At 40.0% G+C, this 18,871-nt stretch overlaps 1 protein-coding gene across 1 annotated transcript in view; it reads left to right on the plus strand.

The window, feature by feature from the left end:
• The window catches only part of LOC127048294 (uncharacterized), a 991,921-nt gene that overhangs the window by 597,442 nt on the left and 375,608 nt on the right, over positions 1-18,871 (plus strand). The gene's annotated exons all lie outside the window — the stretch shown is intronic.

Raw genomic sequence — 18,871 nt, forward strand, 5'->3', positions numbered from 1 at the left:
GTGTCAAAAGGCCTTTACCCAACTTAAGGCAACACTCATGTCTGACCCTGTGCTCAGGGCCCCGGACTTTAACAAGCCATTCCTAGTAACCATGGATGCATCTGAGTGTTGTATAGGAGCAGTTCTCATGCAGGAAGCAATGGATCACAACTTCCATCCTGTCGTGTTTCTCAGCAAGAAACTGTCTGAGAGGGAAAGTCACTGGTCAGTCAGTGAAAAGGAATGCTACGCCATTGTGTACGCCTTGGAAAAGCTACGCCCATTTGTTTGGGGATGGCGGTTCCAGCTACAAACTGACCATGCTGCGCTAAAGTGGCTTCATACTGCCAAGGGGAACAACAAGAAACTTCTTCGTTGGAGTTTAGCTCTCCAAGATTTTGATTTTGAAATTCAGCACATCTCAGGAGCTTCTAACAAAGTAGCTTATGCACTCTCCCGTGAGAGTTTCCCAGAATCCAGTAGTTAAAAAGTGTTCTTAAAATGTAAAAGTCTGTTACTTATATACTTAGTGGTATATGTAAAGGTGCATGTGTTGTATTAATCTGTTTATTTTAAAGTTCTAGGAGGAAATCGCCGCCAGTGAGGTTCCCCACTGTCTGCAATTTGGGGGGTGTGTCATAAACAGATAGCTAAGGGTTAATGTCTCTTTCACCTGGAAAGGAGTAACCTGAAACACCTGACCAGAGGACCAATCAGGAAACAAGACTTTTTCAAATCTGGGTGGAGGGAAGTTTGTGTGTGAGTTTTTTTTTTCTTTGTCTTGTGTCTGACCCTCTCGGCTATGAGAGTGATTTTTCTATCTCCTGGCTTTCTAATTTTCTGTTTCCAAGTTGTAAGTACAAGATAGTAAGACAATAAGGTTTATATTGTTTTTTTTTTTTTGTATTTACATGTGTATAGTTGCTGGAATGTTTAAATTGTATTCTTTTTGGATAAGGCTGGTTATTCATTTTTTTCTTTTAAGCAAATGACCCTGTATTTGTCACTTTAATACACAGAGACCATTTTTATGTATTTTTTCTTTCTTTTTATATAAAGCTTTCTTTTTACGACCTGTTGGAGTTTTTCTTTAGTGGGGACTCCAGGGAATTGAGTCTGCAGCTCACCAGGGAATTGGTGGGAGGAAGAAGTCAGGGGGGAAATCTCTTGTGTTAGATTTACTAAGCCTGACTTTGCATATCCTCTGGGTAAGGGGGAAGAGAGATTAGCTCTCTCATGTGTTTCCAGGACTGGAAACAGGGAGGGTGGAGTCCCTCTGTTTAGATTCACGGAGCTTGCTTCTGTGTATCTCTCCAGGAACCCAGGGAGGGAACACCTGGAGCGAGGAGGGGGAAGGGAATTGGTTTATTCCCCTCTGTTGTGAGACTCAAGGAATCTGAGTCTGGGGGTCCCCCAGGGAAGGTTTTGGGGAGACCACAGTGAGCCAGGCACTGTAAATCCCTGGCTGGTGGCAGCTTTTCCAGGTCCAAGCTGGTAACTAAGCTTGGAGGTTTTCATGCTAACACCCATATTTTGGACACTAAGGTCCAGATCTGGGAAAAATGTTATGACAGGAGGTTACATGCCTTTGGGATTTGCCATGATGATGAAGATAAGTAGAATGGTCCTTAGGGAGATCAAACATGTTTATCTTAAAAATTGGCACAAACAGGGAACGTAAATTTCATATAACACAGTTATTGTTCATAGATTCCCTTACCCTATGTCAAATATTTGTAATTCACACCTTTAGTCAGTAGTCCTGGCCCTGCCTTCCCCTACAATCACAAATGTATAGTCTGAGTAGCTAAAAGCAAACGTCCAGCTCACTGAGTAGCACTTACTCATGTGAGTAGTACTTTAATGGGGCTACCTTCAGAATAAGGTACTATTCAGTGAAAGTGGAGCAGGAATGGTGTGATGATTTGGGGAATCTATGTATAGCTTATGAATTCTCTTTGACATGGAGGGAATCTTTATGTGTATCTATGAGACTGCAAACTCCATTTTGAATGTAGGGCTTGCTGCCTTTGTTGTTGTCCTTTTATCTGTATGTTGGACTGAAATTTCAAGGGCTGATGGGACAGGGCTAACAATAGAAGAACGTTAAACCTGAGTTATCCTCTATTTGAATAGAAGCACCCTTGGAGAAAGAGTTGGCTGTCACTCATAACAACTAGGCTGGCCAGGTGGAAAACAGATCATTTGATGAAGCTGAACACAAGGTCACCTGACAAAGGAGCTAGGACGTTATAAAAGACAGGGTCCCTTACCAGCTATTTTGAATAGAGACCAGAAGCAGAAGAAGCTTGGTTAGGAAAGTAGAAGGACATTAACTGCAGAGCTCAGGGGAAGAGACTCCATGACTTTGATGAGAAGCTGTGTGAAGAAGGAGCAACCTGGACTACTCAGAGGGCTCTTCCCTATAATTAAAGGACTCTCTGGAGTGCTGAGGAAACAGACAGGGAAATGGCTACAGGTGTGTTTATTGTTTTGGCTAGATCTGTGTATTTTGTGGGCTATCTAAGAAAGAAGTAATGGTGTTTAGAATCCTGTATAGTTTGTCTGTATGTCTGTTTGCTTTTGCTGTCTCATGCCCCTGAAGAGTTAAACTTTAAACCCAGAGTACCCCAAGGTGGAATTATGGGAGAGGGTGTATATACGATAAAAGAACTCTGGGGTGCCAGCTGTAGCTCCATGGGCTAGGCAGTTGGTCTGTAGGGTCAGAGATCTCAGAAGGGGATGCTTGACAGGGGATCTTCATCCCTAGAAAGTGCCTAGAGATCCCAGCCAGAAATGCTAATGATAGATAGATACATGCAGGTAGATTTTGCTGCTTCATTCATAGACAATAATGCTCATGCAGGGGCATGGGGTTCAGGAGTTCACCAGACACAAATGTCAACTATAGAGGAGAAAGGACAAGTATCTGTCTTATATGGTCCTTCTAACAATAGTATCTGAGCACCTCTAATAGATTTTATTCTTACTTCTGTGACATAAGAAATGAGTGTTCTCATTTAGAGAGGGTGAATTGACAGGGAGACTGTAAGTGATTTGTCAAAGATCACTCAGGAAGTCTGTATCCTAGCTGTGAATTGATCCCAAAGTTCCAGTCCAGTGCTTTACCACAAGGCCATCCTTCTCATTTTATAGATTTTTTATAAGTGGTATAACTATTAGGTCAACCTATTTACAGCTCATTCCTCAGCTGTAGGCATTTGCAAATAACCACTGCCTTATCTGTGCCCAGAAGGAATAGTTTAAGATATAATAATATTGAATTAATATTCCCAAGTTTTAAAGTGAAGAAATGGATAAACATCTCCCGGCTTTGGTGTATACATGATGTGTTTGAAATCCAAACCCATATCTGGATTTCACACATTGTCTCTATCATTATAAAGGCTCATGTTAGAGGAAGAGTGGCAGGATTGGCACCATAGATATCCATCCTATCCTATATTAGTACCATAGAATACTCAAGCTTGGGTTTTTAAATAGCATTTTAACAAATGAAAGTAATATTTTGTTTTCCTCCTTCTAGCTAAAGAATATTCCAGCAGATTAAAATCCAAACTAATGGGTGGGAAATGTTCAAATGGCCTTTAAAACTTCCATGTCAGTTTAAACCTAATGTTAGTTAAAATGGCAGAAATAGAAATTGCTTAAAAAACCCAGCGCCCATAACGGAAATTTTGAAAGGACTGTTAACTGTAAACAGCCTGCCTTGGCACTGCTGTAGTGTGACAATTTCCCAAAATGACCACCACAATACATATTTCAGTAAGAAGGCATAAAATACAGCCTGGTTATCATAAGGTAATCCAATTCCTATGCTGTAAGCAAGCAGGAAAGGACACAACCGTATATCCATAAGGATGTGGTATGACTAGCCTCTGGAGTTGTCTATTATTGTCTTGTTAATTATGTCATTGTGCGTTCAAATGAATTATTTAAAAGAATCATATATGGGTATGCTTTTGTTCTTGTAAAAATGCTAATTATGAACAGAGTCAGGGTGCAAAATTAATCTGCTGCTAGAGTTTCAAGCAGCTAGTCAAATACTCTTTGGTATACATTATTTGATTATTGCCATTATTTTTCAGCCTTGTTATTGTACAGTTTAATGTGCTTGCAGAATAGATTTTTCCTGAATGTTGCATTCTATTCATCTTGAGAGAGTTGAGGTAGCCTCTCTATATCTGTGATGAGATTACAAGCAGAGAGAAATTTAAAGCTTTCTTGAGCTTTCTACCAGTCTCAGCTAAATGTTTGATTGGAACATTTACAGTGTATGTATTACAGGGTGGGCCAGTCTATCCAAGAAGAGCTTTATTAGAATGAGTCCATTTCAGCCCTCCTGTACGTAGTTAGCTGTATACATGGCTGCTTGGCAACTAACTGGCTAAGAAAGGACTACCACAGATCCATTATAGGGGATTGTTTCTAGAGAGAAGCTGCTCTCAAGGAGACAAGCTTCGAGAAAACAGAACAGGAGAGAACTCCTAAGGAAAGGACTTTAGGGGGAGTTCTCCATGATAGCTTCAGGAGATCCAGCCTCTGAGGAGCTATATGTTGCCTGGAGAAGAGCTGCTGTTAGCAGGTCCTGCTGAGGTCCTGGGTCTATGGAGGAAATCAAGGCTGAGAGAATCTTTCAGATTGAAGGGCCTGAATATAGGACTGGGAGACTCAATTGTGTCTCTCTCGCATTGGTGTTGAACTTTCTGTTAATAAATGAGACCCTCAGAAGAAGGGTACTTTTGGCACTTAAAAGGCTGCTTAACTTACTGATGATTTAATTGGGAGAAACTATGGTAGGGTGCACTTGAAGTGCTGCACAGAAATGTAGGAATGGCACATTATTATAGCATATACAAGGCTAAAATATGTCTGGAAGGAAAGAGCTAGCAGGAGCACTTAAAGGCAATGGGCTTAATCTGGCAAGGTGTTGAGCATTCCTCTAAGGGAGTGAGTGGTGTCAACTCTTGTTGACTTCAGTAGATGATGAGGGCAATTGGGACTTAACTCAGGTGTGGGCATCTCCCCCAGATCCTCTGCAGGGGAGACCAAAGCAAAGAATTTGTTTAGCTTGTCCACCATAGTCTTGTTTTCTTTGCGTGCTCCTTCAGCACCTCAATCATCCAGTGGCCCCACTGACTGCTTGGCAGGCTTCCTGCTTCTGATATACCTAGAAATATACTTGCTTTTAGTTTTTGGGTCTTTAGCTAGTTGCTCTTCAAATTCTTTACTGGCCTATTTTATCATACTTTTACATTTGACTTGCCAGAATTTATACTCTTTTCTAGTTTCCTCACTAGGATTAGACTTATTTTTAACAAATTTTTGTTTTATCTATAACCACTCATTTTACTCTGCTCTTTAGCCATGGCAAGAAGAAGAGCTCTGCATAGCTCAAAAGCTTGTTTCTGTCACAAACAGGAGTTGGTCCTACAAAATATATTACCTCACCCACCTTGCTTAACCACAGTGACTTTTTTTGGACTTCTTAATTTTTTTTATTTAGGGTATAAATTTAGTTTGAGCCTCTATTATGTTGTTTTTAAATAGTCTTCATGAAAAGTGCAGGCATTTCACCCTTGTGACTATTCCTTCTAATTTCCATTTAACTAGCTTCCTTATTTTTCTATAGGTCCCCTTTTTGAAGTTAAATGCTACTGTGGTGGGTTTTTTTGTCATTTCCCCCTAGCTCCCCAAGGATGTTAAATTAAATCACATTATGGTTACTTTTGCTGAGTAGTTCAGCTATATTCACTTCTTGGACCAGATCCTGTTGCTCCACTTAGGACTAAATCAAGAATTGCCTTTCCCCTTGTTGGTTCCATGACGAGCCGCTCCAAGAAGCAGTCATTTATAGTGCCATTTTTGAGGATTTCAATAACTCGGTCCTGGGATAGGGGTTGTATAAAATTGGATGGGTGGGGTTCTGTGGCCTGCCTTGTGCAGGAGGTCAGACTAGATGATCAGATTGGTCCCTTCTGACCTATGAGTCTATGAGTGTCTAGAAATTCTCTCTCTGCATATCTTCCTGAGGTGAGAAACACCCACTCAAATGAGGATAGTTGAAAACCCCTATTATTACTGCATTGTCTATCTTTTTAACCTCTTTAATCTCCCTGATGATATCACAATCACCATTGCCCTCCTGGTCAGGTGGTTAGTAGTATATTCCTAATAATACACTCTTATTGTTCAAGCATTGAATTTCTATCCATAGAGATTCTATGGTACAGTTGGATTCATTTAAGACTTTTACTTTATTTGACTTTATGCTTTCTTTCATACATGGTGCCACTCCCAATCAGTGTGACCCACTCTGTCATTCCTGTATATTTTGTACCTAGGTACACCGCTACCTCGATATAACGCCAAACTATATAACACGAATTTGGATATAACGCAGTAAAGCAGTGCTCCGGGAGGGTGGAGCTGTGCACTCTGGTGGATCAAAGCAAGTTCAATATAACATGGTTTCACCTATAACGCGGTAAGATTTTTTGGCTCCCAAGGACAGCGTTATATCGAGGTAGAGGTGTATTACTATCATTATCCTCATTCCACCAAGTTTCCATGATGGCTATTATATCAATATCCTGTGATCACACCCACGGTTCCCTGCTTAGCAGTTACAGTTTGACAGGTAGGGGGAACCCAGCCCTCCTGTTCCACTGGGTTCTGACCCAGGGCCCCGCAAAGCCTATCCAGTGGCCTCCCCCTCGATTGTTTCAAGTCACCCTCCCTAGGCCACTTCCTACCTCACTCTTGTCTTCAGCAGTCTCCAGTCTGTCCTGGTGAATGCTGTTCTGTGGGTTGCCTACCTGCCTCTGTCCCACAAGGGCTGCCACTCCCTGATACGTCTTCATCCAATCTGGACCTAGAAGCCTTCTGCTCCGGAGCGCCTGGTGCTGGTCCTCCTCCCTGCTCTGCTCACCCAACTGAGCCCGCCACTGTCTTTTTAAACTCTGCCTCCAAGCAGAGCACGCTTGGCTCAGGTGCATGGCTCTTTAACTCCTTGTTCTCCCGTGAGGGATTTGTACATCTGTGACACACAGTACCCCATGTTCACTACTTTTATATGGTTATGATATATTTTATACAAAGTATGCCTTATGATGTATCAGTTGAAAACTCAATCTGCTGAATATTATTATTCTGTTGAATGCATGTAACGACACTTCATGTGAAATTATGAGACTTTGCTGCATGATTGTTACTGAAATATGTTGCAATTCTGGGTAACACCCATAAACGCATTCCTCAGAGATAAAGCCACATTGGCATGCCAGCAAAGAGCTAAAGAGCCATTACCGGCTTAATTCACCAGTAGGGGAGTTGTAAACAAGAAATTCACAATTCACCTGAAGGACAGCTGGCAGCTCAGCTACGCCATGGAAATTCCTGACCCCATAACCCAGCAAAGACATTTCTAGTACAAAAGGTCAGAGTATCAGGAGGAGGGAAATGCCTCTACACACCTCTCCTCCCCCATCTCTAGTAACAGCAGCAAGATCGCTTGAAAGACAAGGGCGCATCATTGAACTGGGGAGAGGGGTCCTGCCTGGAAGTTTTTCCAGCCAGCACAGACTGCTGAAAGTTTTTGAGTGAAAGAAACTTTTTTGCTTTTAAACTTACTAGCCTTGGTAAAGTTTAGGAATTAAGCCTTCCCTGTTTCACTGGGTCTGTATAACTAGGCCAGTTGTTAGGGCTCAACCACTCAGTTGCTGCTGGCTTTCACCTAAAACTTTCCTTTCCATCCAGGCTGCTCAAACTGGAATTTTTTATAACTAAGCATAGGTTCTTACTGAACAGATCAAATCACAAGCAAATATACCCAAGGGGAACTTGCATTTTTGAAGGAATTTAGAACCTTACAACTAAAGGGCAAACTTTTAACCTACCCTCAACCATAACTAGGTTTAACAGAGAGAGAACTGAACAGTTAGAAAATGGGAAAGAGGAAAATAGATTCACAAAATGCCCGATAATATTGTATCCTATTTACACTGAATCATCTTCGGTATTTAAAGTACAAAATCCACGCAATCTCTTTCTGTGATATGACCCATTATAATTCTGGATCTGGCTACAGTCTGAGCTAAATGTCAGCACATGTGAAAAACTTTTTGTTTGTAACATCTTGGCTTTTCTCAATGTAACCCTGACTCTTAATATGATTTTGAGAGGAGAGAGAGAGAGAGAGAGAGAGAGAGATGGGCAGTATAGCAAGGGTTCTGCTAATGAATGTTCCTTAGATTCTTCAGCAAACATCTTAATTTAAGGACAAAATTCTATTCCTAGATCTGCTCATTAAGTAGTAGTAAAAAAATCCAGTGAGTTTTCAGCATGGCTCCTTTGCCTGAGTTTCTAGGGAGCCTTATGTTGATGTTAGAAGGCTATTTGAAGAAATACTTGCAGTCCTTGGAAGGAAAATGGTGTCCTTTGCTAGGAAAGATAACAAGAGCCTTCAGAAGAGACTCCAGTCCCAAAGGCAAGGGGGGTTCTCTGTGGGGAGAAAAAGCCCAAGATTTTCAAAAAATGGGTGACTAAAGTTTAGCTCATAAATCTCCACCTAGACTTCAGAATATTTTTCTGATTTTGAAAAATGCTGAACACGGAGCAGCTACCACTGAAATCAAAGGGATCTGCTGAGCTTCAGTCTTTTGAAAATCAAATCACTTATTTAGATGCATAAAAAAGGATTTAGAGGCCTCACTTTAGGCTCCTAATTTTGAAAATTTGGCATTAAGTTTTTGCCACTCCATCATTATATTTCCTGGTTTTCTAAAAGCCCCAGTGCCTGGAGTTACGCAAATTCATGAGACGCTCAGCTTTCGTTTTTTAAAAAGTTTCTAGCTGTCATGCTTGCAGAGACAAATTTGGAAAGAAAGAAAAGAAAAGGCTTGAAAGCTTAAGAGAAAACATGAACCCTAAAGGTTCAGAAACCTATGGGAATAAAGAGAACCACAATTTTATTTTAAAAATCTCATTAATTTCACACCAGTCTCATGATTTTTCGAGCCTGATTCATGATTTTTTGAGCAGTTGGGGGTTGACAGTACTGAGGCATTAACATTAGTGTCCTTCAGCTGTCAGGCCCCACCACCAGCTTTCATTTAGGAGACAGCCTACCTCCAAAGCCTCTGTTTATGTGTAACCAGTTGGACTGAGCCAGTTCTTTGAGGGGAGAAGAAGGAGACTGCGGATACAGCAACACAATGAAAAAATAGAGGTTTTCCCTCCATCTTTAATTTCTACCCTCACTGATGAAAATCTGGAAGAAAAGATTAAAATGGGGACCATTTAAAGGAGACATCTTGTTTTAAAGGATATTTGTGTATGTTATTGTTACTAACATTTTCTTTCCTTGCTGCTAAATTATTGAGTGTTTTAAATGTGATTATTTTTCTTTAAGAATTGGAATCTATATTTCAAGCATTCAGCTTCGTATAAAGCAAACAACAAACAAACTTAGCACTCTACCAAACTGGCTTTGGCAAATATGTGGTATTTTCTCTCTTTAAGGGAAGAGAGCCTCCTTATTAGACTGACTACCTTATTTTCTATGGAAGCCATTTACGGAAAGCACAACATCAGAAATGTTATTGAAATGTTGCCAGCTAATATGCTTTCCAACTGCATTTTCTCCCTAACACCATGGTAACACTTTCCCCCTAATTATTAAACAAGCGCTTACATCTGCTTACATCAATTGGGAAAAAAAATGCCCAACTTTCAGACCAGAGCTTTCGTATGTCATTTCTGGAGCATGCCTGACTTTGCCTTCACATGAATGTATACTTGATGAAAAGAGCTATCCAGAGTAACAAAGAAGAGACCTCTTAGTTAATTTCACTTTATACAACAACAGGCTTTGCTTAATAAACTCTCCATTGTTGTATGGCTTTAAGCAGGCAAATACAGCAGGGATCCAAGCATTGAATGAAATACATAATGGCAATATAAAGCTCCCTTGTGCCCTTTTAATATAATACACCTGTGCTTGTTTATTTTTTTCCAGATTTTTATCCTTCTCCACAAGAGATAAATCCATATTATCATTCTGTCATTGAACAGAGCTTCTGCTCAACCCTTTTTACATTTTTAACACTTATTGAGGTTATTTACCTTTTGTTCTATACCTGTGATCTCCCTTTGCATTTAGTGGAGCAAAACAGACAGGCAAAGTGGAGCTGGACCCTTCTTTGTAATTACTATTTCAGCTGTAAAGTATTTGCAAATAATCTCATTGCCCTTGTTTTACTCTCTGCACAGACTCATCACTGACAAAGAGCTCACATCCACATATTGTGCCTTAATGAAAACAAACTATACCTGGGACACACAATCCCAGTAGCTTTAGAGTTATCAAGTAGAAACACAAGTAATTAGTAAGCCCTCGTAGTGATGGGTTGTCATGCTTGTAACTCAGTATCTCACACATCACTTCTGTTCCAGAGATTTCAAGTTCAGGTCCCAACTGAGGCACACATCATGCTTCAACTACTGTCAACTTAGTCTCTCTCATACCACATGGCTTACATTCAAAAGCTCTTTCAGCTGAAATTAATGTGCATATTGCAAGCCATTTAAAACCAGAGTCGGCCAGTTTCATAGCTCTTCCCCATGTTCAAAAATATATTTTACATTTGTCCTTTCCCCAGAAGAATAGTATAATTACACTACAGACTAAGCACCTGCAAAGTCCGCTGAAGTGGACTAGTGGGCAGAGTGCTGGAATAGGCCTCATGCGACCTGACTTGTATTCCCAATCTATCTCTGGATAACCACGCACAAGCCACTTCTTTGCGCCTCAACTTCCCTGGCCTACCTGTAAAAAAGAGAGAGTAGGGGGGGATACCTAGATACTACAGTGACTTGCATTCTATAAATATCTTAATGAGTAGATAAATGAGCATCATCTGCCCAAATATCAGTGGAGAAAACCTAGCAGAGAGTTAACACAGCCAGAAGTTACACTGATTGATCAGAAACCTCCTTTGCTTTAAGGAAAACAAGCTGGGGGGATTCTGACAGCAGTGGGGGCACATAATTCTTTGCGTAGGCCCAATTTAAGTGACATTATAAAATAGCTATGATTGTTTTTGGAAGATACATTTGCAAACTTATACTTTGGTAGTATTGCTGTGTCCATGTTGTGGAAACAAGCTGAAGAAAGATCATTAGAAACCTTTTGTGACACTCCGTACCTCAGGTGAACACCCGGCACCCCCATGTTCATCCTTGTAAAATGATTGTGTGGTATCCAATGCAAAGTTCTTCATGTCGGGTGTCTTCGGAAGGCTCACGATGCACTGAGCATTGTTGTTACAGCAATGTTATAGTAATGTTATAGGTTATAATTTTATGTATATAGTTATGAGGCTGAAAATGTGTCTTCATGGCTTATAATAAGCCCAGGCAAAAACTCTCCAAGAGCAGAGAGGCAGTTCACACTTCATCAGGGCATATATGGGACAAAAATCAGCCTAGCCTTACAGGAACAAAGGATTCTGGCCTAGGTAGCAACAAAAGGAGCTGCTGGACTCGAGTGAGTCATCCCCCTCTGGTCAGTTTGGGACTGCGATGAGGTAATGCTCACTTGACTCTGAAGTGGGAGGGAGTGGAGGGGCAAAGCCAAGTGGGAAGAAAGAACATGATAAAAGGGACAGATGTTTGCCATGCTCTTCCTCTCTCTCTCACCTCCATCTACAGACATCATCACCAAGTGATTGAAGTGCTGATCAAAGGGGAGAGCCTGACTGAAGGGCAACCAGACAGCCTGTGGTGAGAAGAATCTAAGTTTGTAAGGGCACTAAAAGTATTAAGATCAGCTTAGAATGTGTTTCGCTTTTATTTCATTTGACCAAATCTGACTTGTTATGCTTTGACTTATAATCACTTAAAATCTATCTTTGTAAATAATAAATCTGTATGTTTAATCTGAAGCAGTGCGTTTGGTTTGAAGGGTGTCAGAGACTCCCCTTGGGATAACAAGCCTGGTACATATCAATTTCTTTGTTAAATTGATGAATTCATATAAGCTTGCAGCGTCCAGCTGACATACCTGGGCACTGTAAGATGAAGGTTCCTTGGGTTGTGTCTGGAACCAGAGATATTGGCTAGTGTCATTTGGTTGCACAATTCAAGGAGCAGCTTACATGCCAGAGGTTATGCATGAACAGCTCAGGAGTGGGAGTTCTCACATCAGAGCAGAGTAAGATTGGTTCCCAAAGTCAAGGATTGGAGTGACCTAGTAACTCAACTGTCCAGATAAGACCAGAGGAGGATGTCACAAATATCCTTTATATATCCCTGTTGCAGGGTTCAGGTAAAATTTTACTTCAGAATGATCAAAGTAAAATAATATATTTCAATGGTACTTAAATTTATCTGTTAATTTTTTTTTACAGTACCAATGGATGATCGACATTCAAATAGCATATGACATTGTATACAAAGTCATTATTTTAAACATAAAAATATAAACTAATGTATATACTTTTCTAACCTAATTAGCTCTTGTTCTTTGGTTATTAACCTTATAATTAGGGATGGGTGATAATGTTCAGAAAAAATAAAACCAAATCTGAACCTCCATCGTTTTGAACACTTGTGAGATTTCAAATGTTTTGGTTACCCTCAATAATTGTTTTACGAGTCTATTAGATAACTGTAAGGGTGGATTATTGAAAGGAAACATTAAAAAGCCTGAGCAGTAACCATTTCAGTGACTTGCATTCCATCCCACATTATTAAACCATTTCACAATATTTGACACTTTGTATAAATATTATATTTCATAATATTTAAGCCTTAATAAAATAGAAACCTTCCATACTCATTTAAACGTTCATTGACAAATTATTATCCAGGTGTATAACAGGGATAACATGCTTACGTGACTTTTCCTCCTAGTTAATTTTAGGAATGGTAAAGTATAGAAATTGTTATCTCCAAGTTTGGTTGAGTTCTCTTGGTCTATCAGGAGAAACAAGACATTATTTGTAGGTGAAAAGATTTTACATCCTCATTGCAACTTTAACATCTCTCTCAACAGTTCTTTTCCCAACTGTGTCAAAAAGCAGAGATGACCTTTTGTGTATTTTGCATATTTATTTAGTTTTAGTTTGAAAGTGCCTATCTTTAGCTCTCTGCACTTGTTTAATACAATGTAATTTCGTCCAATATATACCACTTCAAATTTATTCTAGATCTGAAAACTGTTAACACTACTTGTTTTCAAATTAGTGCACTGGGGCTTATACGAATGAGTCATGCTATCACTAATGAAAGGTGTGAGTGCAATTCCTCATACATACTGTAAAACTCTTCTCCCCAAATGAATACTCAACTATTGATAAAGAAATTCAGAGTTAATCAACAGCAGCAAGGGGTTTACAAGAGATGTTCATGAAACAAAACTATAATATTTGAGAACTTTTTTTTTAAAGTAAACTGCTTGCTTCTAGCTCTGATTACAGTTACTATATTTTTATAGTCATGGTTGGTAGCTAATCCTACAGACATTTTTATTAAGTTATATAAAGTTGCCATCCAGTAGGCCTCATTGTAACAAAAACTCATGCAACATAGTGTCGCAAGTGAAAAATATTTTTGGTGGGTTCGACAGCAAATAGCAAATAGACATTGATCTTTGATATTCTAAGGCCTGCTGTGTTAACTAACACAACTTGTGACAAAGCCATTCAGGAACTTATTACTTGATACAAACTATCCTAATTAGTCAATTTCTCTAAAACTAGCTGTGCCTTTCTACGTTTCAATCAAGATTAAAGCAAATAAGTTACACATTCCCACTTCAATACGCTACATCACATACAAAATTCTTGCTGCCAACTGAACTTTATTTTCAGTAGTAGAAGAATGATTAGACCTGTCAAAAATTTGTTAGCTTCATGATGGGCTCCATGAGCACTTTTTTTTGTGTCTTCTATTTTGTTATTTTATGCACATTGGTGTGGATTTGAATGCCAAATTTTAGGGGAAACTTCCCAACCCCCAACATCAAAATTAAATTAAGCAAGAACCATAGAGTTTTGCTTTACATCAGGTAGAAGCCATGCAGAACCACTGAGTTGCATACGCTTTCCAAATGAAGCCATCAGTCAGCCCGAGTTCACGCAAAAGCCTGTCCAAGTGTGCTCAAAACTAAGGTCAGGTTAACAAACATCTGTAGATTTGGCCTAGCATTTGTTTTTTCAAACAAAACCCAGAATGAAACTTTCATACTGATCTCAGTAGGATGGTGTTCCAAGACCTCTCTCAAATGAATATGTTGATCATCAAGACATTTTCAGACAAATTTTCAATGGTAGGTGCCAAAAGATGCAGATAGGTGCCTAGAGGAATTTTTAAAAGCACCTAGGTGCTTAACTCCCATTGATTTCAGATACTCCAATGGGAGCCAGGCATGTAGGTGCTTTTGAAAATCGCACTAGGCACCTATCTGCATCTTTCGGCACCTAAATACCAATTCTGCCCAGTGAAATTAAGTTCAGATTTTCCCAAAAAAATATTTAAGACAATGTCTGCAGTAGCTCATTCCATGATCTGGCTATATGTACAGCAAGCTACTAATAAGAGAGATGAACTCTGATTGATCAACCTTCTCCCAGCTTGTAAATTCATTGAAATTTCACCTAACCATCTCTGAGAAAGAACAAGTAAAAACCACAACAGTGTGTGAACAAATCAAAAGGAGAACGAGAATCTTTGTGTTGCCCTTCTCAGAGCACATTTAATCTGTCGTCCCCTCCCCATAACTATAATAAGCCCAACAGAAGGGGTGGGGGGAGGAAGTACACAATGTATGCAATTTTTTCTCACAGTATGTTTATTTTAATGCATTAGACACAATGCAGGGAGTCTCATAGGCATTCGCTAGGTGCCATCCACCCTGTACATTGACTGAAATGAGGTCCTGCTAAAATAATGATTGTCTAATTAATTAGTTTTTCTTTTGATTTAACTAAAAGCCCTTAGCCTTGACTCTGGGCACTTTTAGAGCAGTTAAAACGCACAGCTACAAAAACAGAACTCACACCATGAAATACATTGTGGACTGCATTTATAATAATTGTCGCCCACAATGCCAACATGTCTGGCCCCTTTACTCACCAACTCAGCTCCCAACCCAAATGTCCAAGAAACAGTGATGATCAGTGCAGCATGCTCTGCAAGTGCCATGTCGCTACTCCTCAGCCTCTTAAGCTGTGTGTAAATGCATAGACACAAGGATGCAAAACTTTTAACGGGGGCATTTTCCTGACTTTTGAGTAGCTAACTTTTCACCCTCAGCATTCTTTAATGTAGATCTTGTATGGCATTTATTTGTTGAAGTTTTCCCAATTCTTTTTGTGGAGCTATTTATGTAGTAGTAATAATGGTTGGTGCAGGGCCAGACTGTGCTGGGGGAAAAACAGGTGTAAAACCCTACACTCTCTACCCCGGAGATTCTTAGATTGCCGCTCTGGGAGTGGAGAGAGCAGGTTATACAGACATTACTGTTCTTCACACTCATTTACCACAATCAACAGCCTATCATACTCACTGTTCTGAACATTTGGGATTGGCAGTACTGAAATTCTTTCCCTGGACTGCCAAGGGGCAGGACAACTGTACACCTCTCCTTAAACAGGGCTAGATGTAATGGCACCATCTAGCCCACCAAGATTAATATTTGTAGTTATTGTAGCTCACACTAAAACAGTAGAAACCCCACCACACATCCCTTGTGTCATAACAAGCTCACAAAACAAACTGTTAAGGTTTCTTAGAGCAGGGATAGGCAACCTATGGCACGCAAGCTGATTTTCAGTGGCAATCACACTGCCCAGGTGCTGGGCACCAGTCCAGGGCACTCTGCATTTTAATTTTAAATGAAGCTCCTTAAATGTTTTAAAAACCTTATTTACTTTTCACACAACAATAGTTTAGTTATATATTACAGATTTAGCGAAAGAGACCTCCTAAAAACATTAAAATATATTACTGGCACGTGACACCTTAAATTAGGGTGAGTAAATGAAGACTCGGGATGCCACTTCTGAAAGGTTACCAACCCCTATCTTTAGAGGGTGTCTGAGACCAGTTAGGAAAAGCAGTTGCCTTTTGGTGCATCATGTTAAAACTGTTGCAGCAACTGCAAAGCCTTGGTGTGTTCCCTGAAAGTTTTTTTCAGTTTCAGGAGTAGAGAGTACAAAAGTTTGAAAAGGATCCCTCTGAAATCAAATGGCATGGTTCCATGGCAGCATTCAGACTCCCCACCATTCCTGAGTGTTGAGGGACTGAGATCCACCCAGATAGCAACTGAAGTGTCAAGTCTGTGTTTTAAAAGGGTTAAAGTTTCACCAGGTTGTTTATTTTGCATTCCTCAACATATTCATTGTATTTTTAAAGACGATAACAAATTTGATCATAACCAAAGCAGGCAATAGATTCTGGCACTCATGACAAGGCAGCATGTACGGCATTTCTTCACTACTGTTAGAGGGCAGGCTAACTCTCTTCACTCTCTCAAATACTTTTACAGCACATCATCTTCTCTACCCTTGACCTCTCCCTTCCTTTGAAATCTGCAATTCTCAAACTTCTTTGCATCAAGACCACAGGAGAAGGGACCCAAGTCTGAGCCCGCCTGAGCCCCCGCCACACCAGGCAGGGGTGGGGCCAAAGCTGAAGTCCGTAACCTGAGTCCCACCACTCAGGGCTGAAGCCCTCGAGCTTTGGCCCTGGGCGGTGGGGCTTGAGCTTTGGCCCTGGGCCCCAGCAAGTCTAATGCCAGCCCCGGTGACCCCATTAAAACAGGGGTGCGACCCACTTTGGGGTCCCGTCACACAGTTTCAGAAACTCTGCTTTAAATCAATGATCAGTATAATGCCCTTTGATCTGTAAAAGACAATCAGTGGGTGGAATACTTTGCCTAATAATATAGTCATTGAAAAGTCATTAGAGGTATTCAGTCTGAGATTAGGTAAGTATATGGAAAGTATAATATGGAGTTGGTCCTGATTGATGCAAGGAATTGAACCAGAGCCTTGAATCACTTGAGTAACTCTATGCTATTCTTTATTTTTGATACTCTTACTTTTTCCAAATGACATTGTCTGCACTGAGATTCCATTCATTTTCTACTGCTTTCCATTTTTCACAAACCATAATTAAAAGTTTGGGGGTTTTTTAGTTTCAAAATTTTCTTCATTGACTAAAAACCTTGACTGACTTTCAGGTTTTCCCAACTCAATCGATTTAGATGTAAACTTAATTTCTGTTAAAGGCACAAACTCTTTGAATAAATATGTATGCTTCTGTTTATGTCAACCCTTTGATCTTGCCCCGTTTTTGTTCTGTTTCAGTTGCTTAAGAAAATGTCAGTCTGGTATATTAGACCGATTGTCACCTCTTCCTTCTATTGGGGTCATGCCAATTAGGAAGCAGCTTTAGTTTGTGCACAGTCATGTTTTCCTCACACTGACAGGGTCCCATACTGGTTAACTTTCAAAGTTGAATCCTACAGAGAACCAAGCACTAAGCAATCCTGAGCAAAAACTGCCACTGGCTGTACCATTAATAGGACAGTCAGGGCCTGACCCAAAATACTGGCCCAGTTTTTTAAAGACTGCACCAGTAAACTTCCCAGTCAGCTTTTCAACACAAGAGTTATTAACCACTCTAAGCCATTTAATAAGCAGATGCTTTTATTAACGAAGTTCTTTGAAGTAATTGTTATATCACAGTTCTTTTCTCATGGTAAGAGATATAAAGGAAAAAGGCCATCTGTTCCAACATCCCAGTCCTTTCTCTATCTTAATCTTAGTCTGCTTAGATTTAGTCATAAAAAAAAATCTACTATAATCATCTCATTTATTTACACTTTCAACTGCAATTGCATAGTACTGCAGTGTAAATTATTTCATGATTAATAACCTTAGCAGATCTTATTTCTGTATTCCTTATTTACTAATGGATTCCTAAATTTTCAAATGATGTTCATTAGATTTTGAAAGCCTCACCCATGGATACAATTTATTTCCATAATTTACATTTATATTTTCTAAAACCTCTGTTAGGTCACCTTGAAGTCTCTTCTTTTCTTACATTATCTTTATTACCCTACACTGCATCCTATGTATGGCCCCATTCCAATGCCAACTGCAATCAATGGAAAGACTCCCATTTACTTCAGTAAGAATTCAGGCAAACCCCATGGCAATTACATTCTGTGTAGTGCAGTGCATTCAGTGTTCCAATGAGATGTAACAAGTGCTCTGTACAATAATAGCATCACTGTCTCTTGTTTTGCTTTTCATCCCTGTTTGCTTTTTTTGACTACAATAGGGCATTGGGCTGATTGTTTTATTCATGTGTTTTTACCTTTCCCTTTATTTGGCCATCTTATACATTTGTCAGTGAGTGGTATGATCTCTGACAGCACAGTTATTAGCTCATGTTGACAAAGCCGTGGAGCTGCACTGTACTAATGTTGGCTGGCACACAAGGGAATGTGCAGGCATATCTGTGGGGATGGTGCAGCCAGCTTCCCTCTGTTCACTAGGCCAGGAGCAGAGCAAGGCACTTTGGCCCTGCCCCTTCACCACCTTCTTAAATGTGGATTGAGCCCCTCAGTGGTACATGGAGGGAAGGTTCCTTGTGCAAAGGACAGGGGAAGAAAAGCATCTTGCTTCCTCTCCCCACCTGTGCACCTATTCTGGACCCAGAAAAAACTGGCTCTTCTGTTTTTCAAACTCCTTTCTAGTCCTATAAACAAACACAGAGCAATAAATAAATAAGTACAAACAAGGTAGCTGGTTCTACCATGGCACATTTCTTTCCTTGCAGAAATTTTATATTT

This window comes from Gopherus flavomarginatus, chromosome 3, assembly GCF_025201925.1.
Source record: "Gopherus flavomarginatus isolate rGopFla2 chromosome 3, rGopFla2.mat.asm, whole genome shotgun sequence".
Classification (NCBI taxonomy): domain Eukaryota; kingdom Metazoa; phylum Chordata; order Testudines; family Testudinidae; genus Gopherus; species Gopherus flavomarginatus.